We start from the raw sequence: 22,434 nt of genomic DNA, 5'->3' as shown, positions 1-22,434 counted from the left end.
GACATGAGTTTAGAAAACATCGTTCCTGTGAAACACAACTAGATCTTTACTCACATGAAGTGTTGAGTGCTATTGACAAGGGATTTCAGATCGATTCCGTATTTCTGGATTTCCGGAAGGCTTTTGACATTGTTCCACACAAGCGTCTCGTAGTGAAATTGCGTGCTTATGGAATATCGTCTGAGTTATGTGACTGGATTTGTGATTTCCTGTCATAGTGGTCACAGTTCGTAGTAACTGACGGAAAGTTATCGAGCAAAACGGAATTGATTTCTGGCATTACCTAAAGTAGTGTTATAGGCCCTTTGCTGTTCCCTGTTTATATAAACGATTTTGGAGTCAATCTGTGCAGCCGTGTTCGGTTGTTCGCAGTTGACGTTGTCGTTTATCAACTAATAAAATCATCAGAAAATCAAAACAAACTGCAAAACGATTTAGAAAAGATATCTGAATGGTACGAAAAGTGGCAGTTGATCTTAAATAAGGAAAAGTTTAGGGTCATCCACATGAGTGCTAAAAGGAACTCGTTAAACTTCGGTTACATGATAAATCAGTCTAATCTAAAAGCCGTAAATTCAACTAAATACCTAGGTAGTGCAATTACGAACCACTTAAATTGGAAGGAACACACAGAAAATGTTGTGAGGAAGGTTAACTAAAGACTGCGTTTTATTGGCAGGACACTTAGAAAATGTAACACACCTACTAAGGAGACTGCCTACACTACACCTGGCCGTCTTCTTTTAGAATACTGCTTTGCGTTTGGGATCCTTACCACATAGGACTGACGGAGTACATACTTAGTAAAATGAAGAAGCTTCAGATACATCCTTTAATGCCTATTCTTTCTTCGTTACTCCAACATGATTCTTGTTCATATACCTGGAAAATTACATCTCGTGCAAGCAAACATAGTATCGACTCCTTTTGTTTCACCTCCATCGGAAATAGGCACATCTTCATGAAAACAGTAGCTTCTGTAAGGATGAGTCGGATGATACTGTAGCAGAGTATCTGAATAAACAGAACAAAAGTTGACTGTAAGCTGAATTTTGTTAGTGCAGTACATATTGCTTGACTCAGATGTATAAAGTGAGTCATTTATGTTGTCTTCACACACACCACGCCATCAACATAAACAAAGAAATAGCATTTCCACAGATGGATGTCAAGGAAGTCTGCAGCGAAATACCTGTGGTCTTCCTCCAATGGTATGCTGACATATTCACAGAATACTGCAAATAAAGCACCAGGTATTGTGAAGGGGCAGCATTGGCAGCAGCAGAGGTTACAAAATTAGTGATAGCTATCGTCATGCAGCATGTCTTATGGTTCATACCTCGTGTACGTGGGCCGCCTTATATTTGTTGTTACCAATAGTGGTATATCTGCAATATATTACACAGCACTTTGTAATGAGAGGCCGCCCTCAAACAGCTGTAAAACGCGACCACTCTATTTCGTTTCTTCCTGATTGGGTCATTGCGTAATTCATTTACCAGATATATCCCACTTTACCACTGAGAGTGCCTACACAATATCAACTCTTGCAATAGAAAACAAGGCCTTTGTGATGTTCCCATACATCTGTCACTCTTGGAAGCGTTGTGTACGTCTTTCTGTTTACAAACCAAATCAAGTGTCATCAGTGATAAGAACTGCTAAACCTAAAAAAAATTTATTTTCTAGAAGGAAAGCACAGCCCAGTTCCGGGGCCTGTGTCCCATCTTCAGGTGCATATAAAATGTGAGCCCATAAAAGTCGAACTAAGGATGCACTATTTTAAATTAATTTAAATTTTATGGATTCACATTTTATAAGCACCTGAAAATTCGGCACAGGTCCTCAAACCGTGTTGTGCTTTCCTTTTAGAAACTGAAAGGTTTGACAGTTGTAGCGGATTCATCACTGATGATGAACATCAATAGTTGTCGATGTCTCGTCAAGAGAAACATGTGTCACATCACGAGTTTTCGTTACATTTCTGTTATCTTTTTCTGCATTCAGCGAGGAGGACAAGTTGGAACTTTCAGTCTGGCTGGGGCAAAACGCTTCTTAGGACAAGACCATCTTACAGTTTTCGAAGTAGTTCGTTTTCAGATCAACGCACGTCGTATAACCTTTTACCTGTGAGAGTTAGTATTCTACTAGATCTGTAAAATGTGAGACCTGCGCTTTTCCCGCCGTATACAGTGTTCAAATATCTTAAAATGCAGCCGGGTGACGTTGTCTACAACCGCCGATTTATCGACAAGAGACAACCCTGTTATTTTCAAGGCAAAACTCGAGCAAGTAAGCGCTGTGCGAGGAAATTTAAAATCACGGTTTGCAAAGCAATAACGGAAAGATGACACACACACACACGCCGGCCGGAGTGGCCGAGCGGTTCTAGGCGCTACAGTCTGGAACTGCGCGACCGCTACGGTCGCAGGTTCTAAACCTGCCTCGGGCATGGATGTGTGTGATGTCCTTAGGTTAGGTTAGGTTTAGGTAGTTCTAGGGGACTGATGACCTCAGAGGTTAAGTCCCATAGTGCTCAGAGCTATTTGAACCATTTGAACCACACACACACACACACACACACACACACACCACCACACAACAAAAGGTGGCCGACGTCAGAAGTTATCGATAGTGAAAATTATTAAACAACGGGTGAGGTACTATAAACTTTTCGCTCTGTTTTTGACAAGTGGGAGAACAGGGTTCCACGCAGAATACAAACAAAATCCACAATCACCATTTATAAGGTCACTTTCTAATTTAATGTCAGCAGCCTCCTTAATAACACTTTCCTAACAGCTGAAATTGCACGCCACAATCTCCGTATAGTTATAATCGATAGGATGTCCGGTGCCAAGACAATGTTCTGCAGTAGCCGATTTGCTGAACTGTTGCAATCGTGCGTGACGCTTACGGTCAGTACGCCGGTCCTCCAAGGTCCTCATAGTCTGACCAATATATGACATGACACGACTGCAAGGGACATGACAGACACCCGCTTTCTGAAAACCGAGATAATTCTGAATGGAACCGAGAAGGGCCCTAATTTTAAATGGAGACCGGAAAATATTTTACATATTTCCGCTAAAATAGGACCAATCTTGTTGTAAAAGCTCCCTGCGTAATGCAGAAAGTCCGTAGCCTTGGCGCCAACATGGTATTTTCACCACTCACCCGATGCGCGTTTGTCGATAGAGCAACGCATGTCGGGTCTGTTTTTCATGATATTCAACTTGACGAAAGATGATCGAAAGATGGATTACTAAGGAAGCAGTTAAAATGAAATTAGAAAGTAGCCTTGTAAATAAAGATGGAGGTCTTTGCTTAAATTCTGAGTGGAATCCCGCTCTCTTCCCTGTCAAAAAACAGAGGGGCTGCGTTAATTCTACATCATCCGTGGGTGAATAATTTTCACCATCGATAAATGCTGACGTCACTAATCTTTGGTTAGTGTGATGGTGCTAGTGTTAACAGGGTTCGCGTGATCGTGATCGCGCGCGCGCGCGTATGTGTGTGTGTGTGTGTGTTTTGCCATTCTGCTTTTGCTCTGCAAACCGAGATTTTAAATTTCCTTGTAGTACAGTGCTTTGCTGCTGCAATTTTGCCTTGAAAATGACAGGGTGGTCTTCTGTCGAAATATAGGCGATTGTCGTCAACAACACCCGGCTGCATTCCGTAAGTTATCTGAAGACCAGTCCCTATGGCCATAATGGCATCCTCATTGGTCTCAAAACGTCTCATCCTTTTAAAATTACAAGATAATGATTTTAGAGGATTCTAATATGGTGAACAGGGCTAACGTTCCAACAATGTTTTCCATACGAAACCACCTTTCACTGTACTGGTAGAGGATCTTCGTGTTTCTTTTGTAATCCTTCCCTATTCCCCTATTTTTTTTCATCCCACTGATCAAGTACACTTACCAAGCTACCACAAATTATACTTTACCTGTTTGAAACATAATCGAAACGAATACTTTGCGCATCCAAAGAAATGCTTTCCGTGCTTTTTTCTGTTATTTGAAAGTGATAACACCGAATCAACGGTATAAAGGAAGGAATGCAGTCAGTTTTTTGATCGAATAGCTGCAACTAGTCAGTACAGGATAAAGTTTTATATCTATTTTGGTGGTGTGAATAAAAATGAGTTTGTAAAACGGGCTTCGTTTCAGTGTTTACATTTTGTCTCCATTCAACAGATGGAGTGCCTATTATGCACTAAGTTTTTTTCCCTGCTAATTCATCCGATATGCCTATAGTGCCATGTTTCACAACATAAAAGCAGAATTTCACTGATTCATCCGCGTCAGGCCAAGAACTTTTCAACTTGTTCTCCTATTGCTAAAACGGAGAGTGTAATAATCTCATGTAGCGAACAGTATTTTAGCATTTTATTAGTTCCAGAGAACTCTGATGCTGTGTGAATACGGATGAGATGTGATGCAGACTCACGGTCTGGGCTCTCTGAGGACGGCAATGCGGAAGCAACCAGTGCGGGCACTTCAGAGGCGAGCAGGTGGCATTTGTGACCGTCTACGCTTCCTTCGGCCATCCGAAGGGAAATTCCAGGAGGCAGAACGCAGTCGCGGGTGAAGACAAAGCGGCCCAGCCCGTTCGGTTTTACGGCGCCTCGGCGCTGATAGGAGCAGCGCGCGACGCACGTGATCACAGGGAACGACGCCGCAGATGGGATTTGGACTGAGCGCTGCGGGCGGGCGGGCGGCGGGCTAGGCGAACGTCGACCCCAGCCAGGGCTCTCTCTGGTGCGCACCACCGGGACACGGACAGAGCCGCTGAAAAGGACGGTCAGTGGGAGAGACGAAAAAGAATGCGACGTTAAAGGTCTCGTCGACAACAACATTGTCTGAGACGGAGCACTTAGATCGGATTAGAGAAGAGTGTGCAAAGAAATCTCTCGTGATCTTATCCAATCTTTCCACTTCCAGTTCTTTCGTCAGAGTGAAAGAGGTTAATATACCGCTATCAGTTAACATAGTAGCCAGAAGTAACATGCTCGTGTATGAAAAAGTATTTCCCATCTTTCCGTTTTCTAACGCAGAGATTGGTGGGACATACAGGATTCTTTTAAGTACCTCCAGGATTTCAGAAGATGACTGTTCAAAAACTTTAAGACATACAGACACACATCAGAGGATAGAGAATTACTCCAAAGTTTTCAACTGACATTAGAGGCGTTCAGCGTGAGTACCGTTTGCGTCGTGTCAATGTCCATACGTGTGTCCAATCCACTGACACGGTACGAAACTGCACGATGGAGAGTTCCTCCATACATGCATGCATGTCCGAAGGATCATTGCATCGTGATTCTAAGTAACACAGATCCTGCTACGTTGTATTTATTCCCCAATACCAGGCCTTCGACAGTCAATAAAAATGTCCTTTCAGGACGGGAATATACTTAACGTACGAGTCCTGGTTATGACACATGGACGGCGGTCTACTCTATAATGGTACATGAACAACCGAGGCGGTTAGGGCGGCTGCTCGCGTAAAGTGGGAAATCCGAGATCGAGCCCCCGTCCGGCGCAAATTTTCATTGTAACTCTAGTACACAGCCGAGGGTGGCTCACATTGGCAATTACGAATACATTTCCTGTATTACAGACACTTTGCAAATCGGCTCATTAGGTTGCCTACCTAATGGCGTGAATTAATTAGATGCAATAGTACCGAATGGAGTGTAGCAGAGGGTTGACAATGAAGCTTGAAAGCAGCACAAACTACAGATGCAAGCTGGAAACATAAGAATTATGTAAATCATAACCAGACTTCCTTTTACTAGAAAGATATTAACACATAGAAATAACATGTAGCTAATTCCCACTGGATCTTTGATTACATGCCGTTGAACACATATGTCCCAATGGCACTGGAAGTCTTAAAAATCATACCTAAATAGAGACTCGACAGACGATCAGACGAGTATTTGGAACCTATTTCTTTCGAATGGAGGTCACCTCAAACCAGAAGCGGATCCGCACATGTGAGGTTGATGGAACCGTCGATTCTCTCATCCGAGGATACTTACAGAAAGCATAGGAAAACTAAATCTGGAAGATTAGGCAAAATTTGAACCCAGCTCTTTCCAAATATTAATTCGGTGTCTTAAACACTGTTTTCCGCAGTTTCTCTGCCACAGAATTACTCGTCTTTTCCCTTTAAACAGAGTAAAATTGTGTAAACCTACCAATTGAAGTAAAGTATTAATCATCCCTTTAAGGATACAGGGCTCTTTTTCGGCTTCATATTTTGTGAAAATCGGCACACACTTCTTCCACGCGTCATTTCTTTCATATATGTTTTACACTGTTGTAGTTTATCACAGTTAGTGTAGAAGACTTTCAAACAATTTAGGGATTACTGGTGTTTACAAAAAAAGTAGTTAAAAGTTGACTACTTAAAATGCTTTTTCAAATTTAAAAATACACTTGCGAAAGAAAATGGTTCAAATGGCTCTGAGCACTATGGGACTTAACTGCTAAGATCATCAGTCCCCTAGAACTTGGAACTACTTAAACCTAACTAACCTAAGGACATCACACGCATCCATTGACACTTGCGAAAGAGACCAAATTTTTGCCGTATAAGTTTGCAATGTTGGCTGAGATGCTAGACTTATTTAATTCTACAGATTAAGTATATTGACCGGAACAATGTTTAATATCTTATACTTCAGCTTTTCATATATTTGTCTTAATTGAAGATTTTGTTTCTCCATAACTTAGTTGGTCCGCAGCTCGTGGTCTCGCGGTAGCGTTTTCGCTTCCCGAGCACGGAGTTCCGGTTCAAAAATGGTTCAAATGGCTCTGAACACTATGGGACTCAACTGCTGTGGTCATAAGTCCCCTAGAACTTAGAACTACTTAAACCCAACTAACCTAAGGACAGCACACAACACCCAGCCATCACGAGGCAGAGAAAATCCCTGACCCCGCCGGGAATCGAACCCGGGAACCCGGGCGTGGGAAGCGAGAACGCTACCGCACGACCACGAGATGCGGGCAGTGGGAGTCCCGGGTTCGATTATCGGCGGGGTCAGGGATTTTCACCTGCCTCGAGTTTACTGGATGTTTTTGTGTCATCTTCATCATCATCATCATCATTCACCCCTATTACGGTCGGAGGAAGGCAAACCACCTCCACTAGGACCTTGCCTAGTAAGTGGTGCGGGTCTCTCGTATCGCACCCTACGCTCTGTTACGGAGTGTGGGACTTCATCATCATCATCAACTTAGTTGAACCTCAAAAAAGTTTGGGTCTACGGTAGAATGAACAACAGCAAATTAGAGAAAAATTAGTGCAGTACTTTATAAACTTAAGTAGCTATGTCTAACTAAGTTATTAAATGTGCAACTTATAAGAAATTGCGAATTAAGATTTGATTCTTATTAAAATGTGCCTCAGAATATTACTGAAGCATCGTCTTCAAGCTGCTGTATTTCTTCATAGTCAAGTTTCCTCTTCTTCTTAGTATTTATTAATTCACTGGTGAGTGTATATTAACTATATTTATGTCCACATTCTTCAGCAAAAAGAACTATTCAATTCTTTAGCTCCATAAGGTTAGTATGGAGATAAATACATTTTACATAAATATATCGTACCTGTTTATGAATAGAATTCTACATTTAATTCATTATCACGCACAGATTTCTGTGTGGTATTGTGAGATAAGGTCGGAGTCAGTTACTGATTATCGATGTATATTCTGCGATAAAGGAAGTAGCAAAATATAAACAATGTGATGGGACAGATTGGCTGACACTAACCGAACAACAAAATAGTCGGGATCTACTACAAACAGCATCACTGTTTTCGCTACGGTTTGAATCATCTCTTAAGAGTTGATACATGGGATTTCTTAATTGTATGGACTGCTTTGCCTATAAACTAGTTATCCTTGAATTTTCCTTTCTCGAATTTCTTGATGTGTGGCATTGTTGCTATTTATTGCACAATAATGGACATCTCGAATCGCATATGTCTGCAGCACAAATATTCAGTAGAATGTAAAAAAAAAAAAAAAAAAAAAAAAAAAAAAAAAAAAAAAAAAAAAAAAAAAAAAAAAAAACACTTCAACGGAGCGAAAACAAACACGAGAAAGTATTATCACCTTCAGACGCTGGAAACCAGCAGCATTCCCAACATACACAAAACATAACAAATAGAAGTGCTACGAGCAAATATTTTTCGGTTGTTTGGCGAAATAATAATGGCTTTCTATAATTTAAATAATGGTGGTGTGGCAGAGTACACGATAGTGATTTCAAAATTTAGTATATAGTGGTCATTTTTCCTTCTAAACCCACTACATTAAATATCAATGTAATCAGCAAAGCCTATAGAATAAATTAATAAAAAATTTCGAATTATCCATCGTTGGAAGATACTCCGTATCCTTAAAAGGACATACTGTTTACTATGGAGCACTATAGATACTGTATAACTGGTACGAAGTGGTCAAGAGACGCTCCACTGCTGAGGCAAGTCATGATAGTGAATTGCACTGTATGTTCCAGTCCATTGTATGAAATAAATGCAGTAGGCTGCTTCGATATGGAGAAGTGAAAGAAAGGATGTATCATTGGATGTGCTCGTCATCACATCGCAACTGAAGCTGCCACACTTGTTGGTGTAATAACCAGGACTGTCCAATGTGTGTAAAAGGAATGCTGTACCACTTGTAGTCGTGCAACATGTAAGAACAGCGGTCGTAACAACATCGAAACCGACAAGGGCCGGAGATGGGAGTCACACCTTGTCAGCCACAATCTGTTTCAAAGCAAACATGAACTGCTGCTCTCAGTGAATGTAGGTTCGTCTCAACCAGTTTCGGAGCGGATATTGCCAAAGGAACTGCACGTGAAAGAGCTTTGGATGGGAGTAACTCGCGAAAGGCCACTGATCATAGCGGCAGATAAAACTGTTCGTCTTCGTTAGACTTAATACTCTAATTTCGCACGCTTTTGTAATTAGTAATGTATCTTTCTCTATACAGAATCGTGAATTTGAAAAAAAGAATATTTTACTTATGGATTACTATTTGTACTCTGACTTTTAATGTTGAAAATCCACAATATAGGTTAAAATATATATAAACAGTCACAAAGATGCGTTGCGTGTTGTTAACAGTGATGTTAACAGATCTACCACATGGTAGACATGGCGGTCAGAAATAGTCTGAAAAGATTGTAAGAGTGTTGCAGGGAAAGTTGTGCTTGAGCCGTGCGTGGCTCGTGTTCCCGCCATCTTGTATTTTTACACACTACGTTAATTTAAATTATTCCTGTCACTGAGTTGCTCCTTTGCCCGAGCGTGATCAGCTCTAGCAGCGCGTATCCTTATATCCCCTCTGGTAGTATCTTTGCTCGACTGCTATTACTTCCCGGTCCTTGTCTGTTGTAAGCGAGTTCGCGTGGGAGTTCGTCGCGAGTTCGGCTTACGAGTTCGGGTCTGCCAGTCAGTTGGAACGCGTCTGGAGCGCAGTCTGGACATGCCAGTCGGGAGTTGCAATGCGGCACTAGTGCAGTAGGGTTGGAGCAGCAGTGAGGTCTGCGTCGACATGGCTCGCCCAACCATTGCCGCCGCGCATCACTTGAACCGGACCACGGTCTTCCTGCATCGTCTGTCGGTAGTCCTACCGGACGACGCGTTTTGGCTCGCTGATCGTTCATGAGTCGTCTGTGTGTGTGTGTGTGTGTGTGTTTGTGTGTGTGTTGTCTTCGTGCATGCTTAGTTACTGTTAGGTATCGTCCAGGTGTTCGTGTAAGTGTTTGTCAGGTTTTGTGTGTATTGGCGTTATTTTCTTTGACAAGTTATTTTAAATGTTGTCGGTGTACTGCCTCTGAGAGGTCGGTCGTCTCATCAGGCGACGTGTAACTGGCTCTCCGAAAGCTTCTGGGCCCCCTTCAATTACCATGTTGTGGAAGTTGGGTCGGTCCTTTCCTGGTGCAGGGATGTCGTTTAGCCAGTGGGCGTGTTTCCTCTGCATGGTTGAGTCCGAGCCAGTATTTTCGCCGTCGTATGTCTGGAAGTGAGCGGTAAACGCACCAGCAACACATTCTGGACGGAGCAGCAGTCGCGGTCGGACCAAGAGGAGTCGGTCGGTTGTTGCGGACGAGGGAAGTTATCTCCGCACGGTGCAGTCGGCTGGAGCCGTTGGCAGCCCCTGCGCAGTGTCGGAGCGTGTGTGGAGCGGTTCGATCGCTTCGAGCTTCGTGGTTCACCGACCCAGGACGTCAAAGTTGAGTAGTGGTTTCAACTACCCAAGTCACGTCCATTCATGTTGTGGTGATTCGTTTCGGTGGTTTGCTGTTGGGGAGGTTTTCCTGTGAGCGACACCGAGTGTTTCTACTGCTGAAATTTAGCCGCCACGCGGTGCAACTAACTATGTTGGTTGACTACAATTCGAGTGCACCAGCAGAATTTTCTGTCTTGCGGCCGTTAGTGTTCTGGTTACCTGCCCTGGGCACTGACGTAAATTTAGGCAGTGTTCTATTGGGTGAAGTTAACTATATTACCGTGTTTCAAATTCAAGTGTACCAGCGGAATTTTCTGCCTTGTGGCCGTTAGTGTTCCGGTTACCTGCCCTGGCCACTAACGTAATTTCAGGCAGCGTCCTTTCCTTACCTGTTGTAGATGTCCAACATGGTGTGTAATTTTGACAGTTAACATATACTCCATTGTGGATTATCACGTTTACAAACGTACTGATTGACGGGAAGCAAGTGGTTGTGTCGGTCGGTCCGTGGCTGTCCCCTGGTTGGGTTCCGACGGATCAAGTGTAGTTGGGCTCACCACCTGTTCAAAATAGTTCAAATGGCTCTAAGCACTATGGGACTTAACATCTGAGGTCATCAGTCCCCTAGACTTAGAACCACTTAAACCTAATTAACCTAAGGACATCACACACGTCCATGCCCGAGGCAGGATTCGAACCTGAGAAGTTCCGGACTGAAGCGCCCAGAACCGCTCGGCCTCAAACGGCCGGCCTCTCTCACCACCTGTCTCGCCTAAGTGAACGAGGGCAGACCGACCTCCCTGGAGGCTTCTGAGTGCCACCGGTGTTTAATTATTTGTTTTCAGCTGCTTAAAACTTAAGTCTAGTGGTTAATTTTTCTTTTTTCTTAAAAATTTTGCAAAATTAATTCTTAAAATTATCTTTCAAGCTTAAACCTTCTGAATTTAAGAGATTATCGTAGTATATTTTAAAATTTTGAAACTTAATAGTGGCCTTTATCCATTGCTATTGAACCTTGCATATGTTTGTTCTATCTGCTTGCCTTGAGGCTTTACACTTAGCCGTGATATGTTTTTTTATTTATTTTATTTGCCTCTTTAATTGCATTTTTATCTTATTGATTTTAAGATTTCTTGTTTTTAAAATTTCTGGCCTTCTGCCTTTAAAAATGTCTATGGTAATACGTTCTAAAATTTTGAAATTTAATTGTGGCCTTCAGCCATTTGTATTGCACCTTGCATATGCTTGTTCTATCTGCTTTGCTGTGATGGGTTTTTTAATTATTTTATTGCTGTCTTAATTGGATTTTTATCTTGTTGATTTGTTAAGATTTCTTGTTTGGAGGCCTTCAGCAGTGAAAGAGTTGCATTCGGTAAAGGTCCGGCTATGGGCCGCTTTGATTGTAAAGGTTATTAAATTACAATTAATTACAATTAGAAGGTGAAACTGACCTCAACCTATTTGGCCCTTTGCACAATACTATTACCTGTTCTGCCCTACGGGTTTAGCGGGCGTATCAGTGCTGATAGACAAGAAAGAATTCTATACTTTGCGCCATTTTTGAGTTAATTAGCATTAAAGTTTGCCAATCAGAAGACTGCACTCGCGCAAATACAAGTGGGCGCACCAGAAACAATATTAGTGTCAGTTGTTCTCATAGCGCAGATGACAGCCTATACTCAGTTACTGTACCGATTTCTTGTTCGGTCTTAGGAAACCTTTAGGAAACTAAACGAATCACACGTTTCACGACACCGTTTCTGGCTGAAACCTTGAATTGGCACGCGCACGATCGTGGTTGGCTAACTTCAGTGCTATTGAACTTGGAAATAGCGCAACTTACCGAATTTTTTTCTTAAGAGTTATTTCTTCTTTAATGTGTCTGAAGACGGCTCGGACAGTTGTGGGATACCAACCTGACTACTGCTCGCCACTTTGCTAGGCTAGACAACCAGGAGTGATGATGGCCTGAGGTGCGGTTTCTTTTGATAGTAGCGCCCTTTTGGCTATCGTACGCAGCACCGTCACAGCACAGCGGTACATCGTCGATATTCTACGTCAGGTCCCACTCCCTCCCCACCCCCACTTCATGGAAAGCCATTCTGGACTTACATTTCAGGAAGATAATGGCCGCCCGCACACGGAGAGGGGTTTCTACTGTTTGGCTTCGTGGTTGCCAGACCCTACGTTTGCCAGCAAGGTCGCCGGGTCTATCTCCAATTGACAACGTTTGCAGCGTTATGGGCAGTGCCCTCCAACCAGAGCGCGGTATTGACTATCTAAAGCGACAGTTGCTCAGAATTTGGCTCGATATCCCTCCTCAGGAGGACTTTCAACAACTCTGTCAGTCAATGCTAAGCAGAATAACTACTTACATAAGGGCCAGAGGTGGACCAACACGTTATTGACTTGCTCAGTTTGTGAAATTCTTTCTGTTGAATAAATCATCCACTTTTTCTGAAATCGTAATCATTTGTTTGTCTCTAGGTGTAAATCAAATCTACCAGTTTCCATGCCATAAAGATAATTTCTGCATGAAAAATCTTTTTGTCTTAGAGTGTGTAAAACTATTATTAGGGGAAGGCGGGGCAAGATGAGGAAGCCAACTTTAAACCATTACAAAAGGGACAAAAATAAACAAATTCAAGTAGGTTTAATTATCATTTGTTTACTTAAACATTGAATTACAATAACACGCAAAGAAACTTCCAAACTTGTTACATTTAGTTAGAAATATCTCGATTTAAAACATAAACTACCAATTCCCCGTCTTGCCCCATATGCGGGGTAAGATGGGGAACTAGCATGAATTCATCTCTAAAGCTTAAATAATGAGTGGAATAACGAATCATGTGGCGATAAGGTTTCGAAACATGGTTCTACGAATTGTAGAATCAGGTATTACGGTTTGTTTAGGCCTCATACTTTCACATAGTACATAAGTGTGGGCCGCGTCGTCATCGTCAGTTTCTATCCCTGCACAAGTGTCGTGGGCCCAGCGTCCGCAGCTAATACACCGTATCCAGCCTCCTTCAGAGAAGTCATAGCAGTATATAAACATTCTTCATTCTCTTCCTCGTTGTCATTCGACCTCAGTCTATTATCCCTTGAGCATGAAGGGGTGGTTAAGACGTCAGTAAAGTTCGTCACTTTTTCGTTGTCATTATGCCCTTTTGGTGGTATCCCAGGTTAATTAAACGTCTTTGAGAAGAGTTTTAGTTTACATGCAGCACGTTTGGGGACTCCTTTTCGTTTAATTTCTTCAGATAGTTCACTCCTTTAGGGAGAATCGGTTAAAACAACTGGTTTTCCACGCCTGTTAGATGGTTTCCTTTTGGTTTTTTTGTATCCACCTTTGGAATAGCTAACACCATTTCAGGGCTGGTAACCTGAAAGTTAGACGAAACAGAGGCTTGATCGTCAGTTGTTAATTGTTCAGGTGTTTTTCGTCTTGACAAAATCTCTGGTATTTGGTCTTCCCTTTCTGTAACTTCAGATGTGTGAGCTTGATGAATGTCTGTAGTTGAACAGGAAAGGTAATCACTTTCTTGAAACACATTTCTGTTTACAGGCCAAATGCCTGTTTTCCGAAACCCGTTCAGTGCTGTGGATATTGTAACTGAGTGAATGAAGGCTTTGCCGAATAAACTTGCGATCTGATGCAGCGTAACAACTTTTCCAGGATGGGTGCGAAGCCACGATCTTAGTTCATCTTCGTAAAATTTACTGAGAGGTTTCATAAATGCCACGTCCAATGGTTGAAGACGGTGTGAGCAGTGTGGTGGCAAACACAGCAAGACAACCCCATTTTCGCGGGCCACATCTATCAGTTCTAAATTATTGGTGTGCGTTTTGTGGCCGTCCAATATGAGAAGTATTGGTCTTTCCTTTGACGCTCCAGTAAATGCAATTAACTTCTTAAACCAAGTCAAAAATTGTTCTTTCGTTATCCAACCAGTTTCTTGCGCTTCTGTCCAGGCACCAGGGGGCAGGCCAGTCTCAAACGCTTGTTGCATTCGATTTCGAGGATAAATTAACGTAGGTGGTACGTAGCACCCCGACGCTGAAACACATGTTGCTACAGTCACAGTCTGGTCTCTTTCTGCTGAAGTAACTGCTCCCACCTATCTGCGCCCTTTCAAAGCATCCACCTTTGTGTGACCTTTTGGAATGACTGTTAAACCAGTCTCATGGCAACTGAAAATCGTGTATCCCGTTACCTTGAATGTGTCTAATTGACTTTCTAACAGATCTAAAAACCGATCTACAGCAACTCGATTAAACCCCATTGCTCGTTCGATTGATGTGGACTCTGGCTTTCGTATTGTTAAGGTAGGATTTCGTGCAAGAAACCCAGTTAACCAATTTCGTCCAGCAGATTTGGCTGCAGCATTAAATGGATGTTTGATGTTGTTTCGTTCAGCTAGCTGAAAAGCAAGTTTACAAAGTTCTTTAAGTGTTAGACCAAAATACTGTCCTTCCATCTGTGTTAAGTAGTCTTTAAGTTCTGCCTCTTGTTCTGGGGTAAACACACTAGTGATTGGTCCTACCCTTTTCACAACTGTATAGCCAGGATTAGCAATTTTCTTTGCCACATGTCGTTCAATAATGTCTGTGGCACGTTGAACTGTCGAGCAGCCCTGAAAGAACCCATATGACCTTCTATAACAGCATTTACAGCGCCTTCCATTGACTCCAATGACAATCTTGCCTAGACGTTTGTCGCCGATACTTGCGAACCATCTGAAATAAAACACGTGGTACGTATTATTGAGGTAGATCATTCCTGGTAATCTATATTATATCGTAAATACCATATTTCCAATAGTCAGTCGTTAAAGCATAGCAAGAATACTGGCTTTGCACGTTTTGTGTATTTTTTTTCACCATATAGCCTAAGGCATATTTTGTAATTAATTAGGAAACATTGGAATAACGAATACAGTTGTATTCAACGTATAATGTACGTGTTCAAAACCCGCAGCGAGGTAAACACATGAAACGATAAGAACGTAATGGTTGGACAAATAGTAGGGGCAAGACGGGGAAGCTCCCCATCTTGCCCCACCCCGTCTTGCCCCTACCATGCTGTCAGGTTATGTTACGCCTACATGAACACTATTTAGTGAACCTTGACTACTGACACAGCAGTTTACTATTAATAAGACATTTTGTTCAGTGCTATATATACAGTCTGGACAAATGTTCACGAAACACGTGTTTTAGGACCTCGAAAGGTGTAAAACATTACAAATCAGTATAACAATTGTACGTAACTTGCAAAGCTCACAGAAACCGCCGCGAAACTAAGGTTCAGCAATGTCAACACACTGGGACCTTTGTATTGATGATGACGTAGGGCACAGATGGCAGCACTCTAACTATAGCTTATAGCCCTTCTATAGCTTCTATAGCTTATAGCCCTTCCCCGTCTTACCCCACAAAATTTGTATAATTTTACATTTGATTATCTGCGTACAACCGCTTCCTCCTGTTGTAACTATGTGTGATATATTTTAAAAAATTATTTACTTATATTGCTTCTTTGTATCACACTCAGCTTCCTAATTTGGGAATAAAGGTGATCCATCTAAGCTGTTCGCCTCAAATAGTTTCGGAACCACTTAAGATAGTGTTTCTTGATAGCTACATTAATTACATATGTATCGGTATTAATATTTATTTTTCATGTGCAGCTGTAGTAATTTCTGCTACTACTATTACAGGTCTAAAAGAGACGAATTTAACGGTAATTCCCTATTCGAAATCCGATTACCGGATTTGGAGTAGTTATATACTGGGAACTTTCTTTCTTTTAAATGAATATATTTGGGCATGGTTATAAAACTATCTGTAAGTGAACTTAGGACAGTCCTTTGGGAGTGCAGTGTTTCGTAATTTCTATAAAAAGATATTAACTGTCTCATTTGAAAAGTTGTTATATATTTGTTAGTAACTAAAGCCACCGAGCGAGGTGGCGCAGTGGTTAGCACACTGGACTCGCATTCTGGGGGACGACGGTTCAATCCCGGGTCCGGCCATCCCGATTTAGGTTTTCCGTGATTTCCCTAAATCGCTCCAGGCAAATGCCGGGATGGTTCCTTTGAAATGGCACGGCCGACTTCCTTCCCCGTCCTTCCCTCACCCCATGAGACCGATGACCTCGCAGTTTGGTCTCTTCCCCCCCACCAAAAAAAAACGCAACCCAACCAACTATTCCAATTCCAACTAAAGCCAACTGATAGACTGCATGTATAAACGTTCTCTGACTGGGAGTTTATTATATAAATGTTATCTCCTCACTATTTGTTAGTGCAAAATACAATTATTGACAGTTCATCTGTAAGGTTACTCTTTATTTTAAATGAATGTATTTGGGCAAGTTTTTTAAAACTGTAAGTGAACTTACTGTAGCCCTTTAGGCGTTCAGTGTATTCTATTTTTGTTTTATGAAAAGGTATTACTTTTCTCATCTGAAATGTTGTTATACTTGCTTTGCTATCAAAAGCTAACTGATGAGTTTCATTTACAAATGTTCTCACTTGCAGTTTATAACAATTGTCATCTGTTGATTGACTTTAATAAATATTGTGAACAATAAAAGCTGAACGCTTCCCCCGCCCTATGTTCCAGTCCTTCCGCTTAGTTCTATGGGCGTTTTGATACGCCGAGATACTACCGGTTTCAGATGCGAAATGGTGGACCTAGGTATGTTTAGGAGTGTAGAAATCTCGAGTACAAACGTATGACACAAGTGACACTCAATCACCTGACCACGTTCGAAGTTCGTGAGTTCCTCAGAGCGCCCCATTCTGCTTTATCGCTATGTCTAATGACTACTAAGGTCGCTGATATGGAATACCTACCAGTAGGTGGCAGCACAATTCACCCAATATGAAAAACGTACGTTTTTGGGGGTGTCCGGATACTTTTGATCACATAGTGTAAATACAGCCGGAACGATTGTACTAAGGCACAGGTTTCCGTTAAGCAAAACAGGGACCTTGTGGTTACATTCAGCTGTTAACCGTTTCAATTCTTTGATTGTAATTGCATTTCTCAGTCATTAGTTGTAGTCTGAACAACCTCTTGTACTAACCTGTCCGATTCCCTGTTCGAAAGACCTGGTAGTTATTGATGTATTTTAGCTGGATCCTGTGGTTCCGTCGAGTGAGTTCACTTGTAACAAGTGTTCACTAGTGATGTCTTAAGACGTTCCTTCAGAGCGGTCTTTATAACAGTCAATCAGTTTAGCCTTGAAAATATTAACAGACAACTGTGACGAGGGCTTTAGTCAGTTGTCAGAAGGGTCAAGTTGGGGTCCAGTCACACCTTGGCTGCCGATTGAAATTAAGAGGTTGTTTCCTTTGAAGTAAACCTTATCATTGCCATATTGTTCGCTAATCTGTTTAATCTTTAAGCATAGGTGGGCATCTTAACCCCGTACCTTACGACATGCATCTTTCAAATTGAAAGTTAAGTCATTTGTTTTGAGTAATTAAATCACTCTTGTCATCGATGGTGCTTATTTAGTTTTCATGTGTCGCAGAATGGCATTTAGACAGACTGTGCCCAGCGCGGTAGTAAACACCGCTCTTTCGCCCGATAACGGGCGGGTTGCAGGTCCGGCCATCTTGTAATCAAATCATAGTGTTTGCTGTTTTGCAATACAGCACTCTGATTTATTTTTCAAAGATTAAACGCTTGTTCAACTTAAGCTTTAAGGTCAAAATATTTTACAAATTCGTTCATTTTGTCAAAGAAAATTTTATGGTTAAATGCTTCGGTTATCTGTAAAACAAAGTATACATATATATTGTTAAATAAACAGATTGTGTGTAAAGAAAGTTACATTGGTGGCCCTCCTTTCCACATTTCCCTTACTTCCAGTAAGTAGCACGCATCAGCTACGAGAAGAGACTATACGTCTTATAGCTATGACTTTATCATAAGTTAACTGGATGAAAAGAGTATTACGATGTGTAAACCGTTCAGGACATATCTTTTGGTAACTGCTTGGCTGTACAAACGATTCATCTGAAGGAAATCACTTATTTGTTTAGGACTCTACGAAGATAAGTGAGAAAGACCTCAAGTCTTTCGATTTTTTGCAAGCAGGTACGCCAAGGAAGCGTTGTTGTACCACCTGTAGCTTACAGTCTCTCTCTTCTGGCCGTTCTCCACACCACTGGATTTGTGTGTTACGGAAACTGAACAGCCGACCATATAGCTCATTAACGCCTCAGCGTCCAGTGGTGACACATAAGAAGGGTAACAAGTTGCAGATTTAGTATTGCTAGGATGGTTAGGACGTGTGAGGATGCTGGAGGAGCTGGCCACAATTCGCGAACAGGGTGCGATCAGTAACCTTCAGGCCTCTGCCTCGCCGTGTAAGGGTGGCGTGTCGTATGTAACCCCTCAGATGTCGCTTATCTTGTAGAAGGGCTCCGCTTCCGAGATGCCTCTCAGTGCACCCAACGCGGTGGATCCGCCCTCACATCTGGGTGAGTGCCGGGTGGTAACGCGTTCGCATCACTCGAGGCTCAGGGCCAATGTGAGGATTGGCCGCCTGGCCTCGTCCATTCACCAGAGAGTGTACAGGTGGCCACCCATTCAGTAAGGTCCGAGCAGGCACACGGGGGCAGGGGCATAGTAGTTCTCGGGAGCTCCAACGTTAGGTGCGTTATGAAATCCGTTAGGCAGATAGTGTTCAATGCACTTGGTATCTCTGCTGTGGGCCTCATCCGAGATATGGAGGCTATCGGGCGTGCAGGGTACAGTCATCTGCAAGTTGTGGCTCACGTCGGCACCAACGACCTCTGTCGCACGGGTTCTGAGGCCATCCTCACAAGGGGACCCTCCAAACTGCCAATCACGGATTTTGAAGCGCTTCAAATAAGTTGTAGAGGCACTTTCCCTGAGTACCTGACTATCCGGTATTTTAGCGACGGGCCTTGGTTTTAGAGAACATCGATTTTGAAGTTCACTGCGCGCTTTGTATACCCGTAACATTACATGTATTACGAGCAAGTCAGCGTAGCGTAATGGTAAAGGTTCAAAGCTACCGCTTTGGTGGTACCGTGTTCGAATCCTGCTCATGTACTTCTTTTTTTTTTTTTCAAAATCGACCAAATTTTTCAATTTTATTTCCAAGAACGTCAACAAACAGTGTAAGGTGTGTGAATTATAAAGATATAATCAATTATTAATTTTTTCTGTCATACAATATTAAAAAATCTAATTTTTCATCGTCCACATTGCTTGATGTGCCAGAGCAATATTGTGGGCGATACTTATCATCGAAACAACCGAAGCACAAATTTTCGCACCACCAGACGCATTTTATGAAAGCAGGCGCACGGTTTCTTCGTGAGCGATACCGGGAAACACAGTTCTTTCGCATCAAAAAGATTTCTCTTCCATCCGCTAATTTCGATGCGAACCATGCGTATCTAATCATGCTTTCAAAATTAGGTGCGCTGATGTAGGATTAGCGAATCTTCCCTAGAAGCGATCTCTCTATTGTCTATCATCAAGTCGGAAGCATTCTGAAAAATTTTCGTGAAGATTTTCACCTGTCGGTAAAAATAAACGTCGCAGGGCTGGCAATGAGGAGTGCACTGTGGTGGGACCACTTTTAGGGTGCAGCTGCTCGCTTTCCTTTCATCAGTGAATATCGTATAAAGTTGAATTGGTTTTCTGCCCCACGTACGGAAGAAATACAGAACCCAAAAATTCCTCGTACACCAGTTTCGTGAACTTCCCGGATTTCGCGCACGACATGACTACATTTCTGTATTCCCAGTTAATTCGGGTACTCGTTTTTGAACGTTAGGACCAAATTTTCCGGACGTTTCTTGCATACATAAAAAAATATGGGAGCAGGATTCGAACACGGTACTTCCAGCGCGGTAGCCGTGAACCTTTACCGCAGCGCTACCCTTACTTGTTCGGAATATAAGTAATGTTACCGGTATACAGAGCGCTCAATGAACTTCAAAATCGATTTTCTCAAAAACCAAGACCCGTGGCTAAAAAACTAGATAGCCAGTTACTGAGGGTAAGTGCCTCTACAACATATTTGAAGCGCATCAAAATCCGTGATTTACAGTATGGAGGGTCCACTTGTCAGTTCATACAGGCGGAAGTGGGGAGGATTGCTGGCCTCAAGTTAGGGATGCAAGCAGAGTTCGCAACTTGCAGCATCGTCCACAGAGTTGATTGGTTTGGAGCCGAATGGAGGGTTTCATCCAAAGGCTTCGTTGACACTGTGACGGTCTTGGCTGTAGATTTTTAGACATGCGTCATTAGGCGGGGTTTGTAGGACTCCCCTTGATAAGTCAGGAGTGCACTACACGAAGGAAACAGCTACTCCGGTAGCAGAGTAATTTTGGAATGCACATGAGGGTTCTTTTAGGCTAGACAGTAGTTTGAGGTGTTCTCATGAACACTCGCTAGTCGCTAGGATGCAAGGGAAGTCAGACAGCGTTCAGAGTAAAGACACTATGATTCTCAAAATTTTATCAGTAAGCTGTCAAAATACCTATAATAAAGTTCCAGAATTTACTCCCCTCCAGGAAAGTACTTGTACCCAAATTATTCTTGGGACCGAGAGCTGGCTGAAACTTGAAGTGGAACGTTCTGAGATATTTTTCGAGTTGTGGAACGTATATCGGAAAAGCAGATTAGAGGCTACAGGAGAGGGAGTGTTTATTGTAGTTCACAATAATATTGTCTCTATTGAGGTCGAAGTTAAGTGTGACAGTAAAGTTATCTGAAATTACAATGAAATCCAGACCGTTAGCTGCTGACATGCGTTGAAAAATATCAACGGAGACAGTTGAAAATGTATGATCGAACCGGAAACTCTGCTTACATAGCAGATGCTCTATACGACTGAGACACCGATGACACATGGGATAGCGCGACTGCAGAGACTTATCTCTGGCACGCTTCCCGTGAGACCCACATTTACAAATTAGTGTCCGTAATTCCCCTGCCCACTGCATTCATTACTCGCAGCTGTCAATCTACCGATTCCCGTAAGAGTTCGGGCAATGTGAGTTCATACGCACTGACGAAGATCATTGGCTAGTAAGCGTTATCTACACTCCTGGAAATTGAAATAAGAACACCGTGAATTCATTGTCCAAGGAAGGGGAAACTTTATTGACACATTCCTGGGGTCAGATACATCACATGATCACACTGACAGAACCACAGGCACATAGACACAGGCAACAGAGCATGCACAATGTCGGCACTAGTACAGTGTATATCCACCTTTCGCAGCAATGCAGGCTGCTATTCTCCCATGGAGACGATCGTAGAGATGCTGGATGTAGTCCTGTGGGACGGCTTGCCATGCCATTTCCACCTGGCGCCTCAGTTGGACCAGCGTTCGTGCTGGACGTGCAGACCGCGTGAGACGACGCTTCATCCAGTCCCAAACATGCTCAATGGGGGACAGATCCGGAGATCTTGCTGGCCAGGGTAGTTGACTTACACCTTCTAGAGCACGTTGGGTGGCACGGGATACATGCGAACGTGCACTGTCCTGTTGGAACAGCAAGTTCCCTTGCCGGTCTAGGAATGGTAGAACGATGGGCTCGATGACGGTTTGGATGTACCGTGCACTATTCAGTGTCCCCTCGACGATCACCAGTGGTGTACGGCCAGTGTAGGAGATCGCTCCCCACACCATGATGCCGGGTGTTGGCCCTGCGTGCCTCGGTCGTATGCAGTCCTGATTGTGGCGCTCACCTGCACGGCGCCAAACACGCATACGACCATCATTGGCACCAAGGCAGAAGCGACTCTCATCGCTGAAGACGACACGTCTCCATTCGTCCCTCCATTCACGCCTGTCGCGACACCACTGGAGGCGGGCTGCACGATGTTGGGGCGTGAGCGGAAGACGGCCTAACGGTGTGCGGGACCGTAGCCCAGCTTCATGGAGACGGTTGCGAATGGTCCTCGCAGATACCCCAGGAGCAACAGTGTCCCTAATTTGCTGGGAAGTGGCGGTGCGGTCCCCTACGGCACTGCGTAGGATCCTACGGTCTTGGCGTGCATCCGTGCGTCGCTGCGGTCCGGTCCCAGGTCGACGGGCACGTGCACCTTCCGCCGACCACTGGCGACAACATCGATGTACTGTGGAGACCTCACGCC

The sequence above is a fragment of the Schistocerca serialis genome, chromosome 2 (genome assembly GCF_023864345.2).
Source record: "Schistocerca serialis cubense isolate TAMUIC-IGC-003099 chromosome 2, iqSchSeri2.2, whole genome shotgun sequence".
Classification (NCBI taxonomy): domain Eukaryota; kingdom Metazoa; phylum Arthropoda; class Insecta; order Orthoptera; family Acrididae; genus Schistocerca; species Schistocerca serialis.
Note: the sequence above shows the minus strand (reverse complement) of the source record.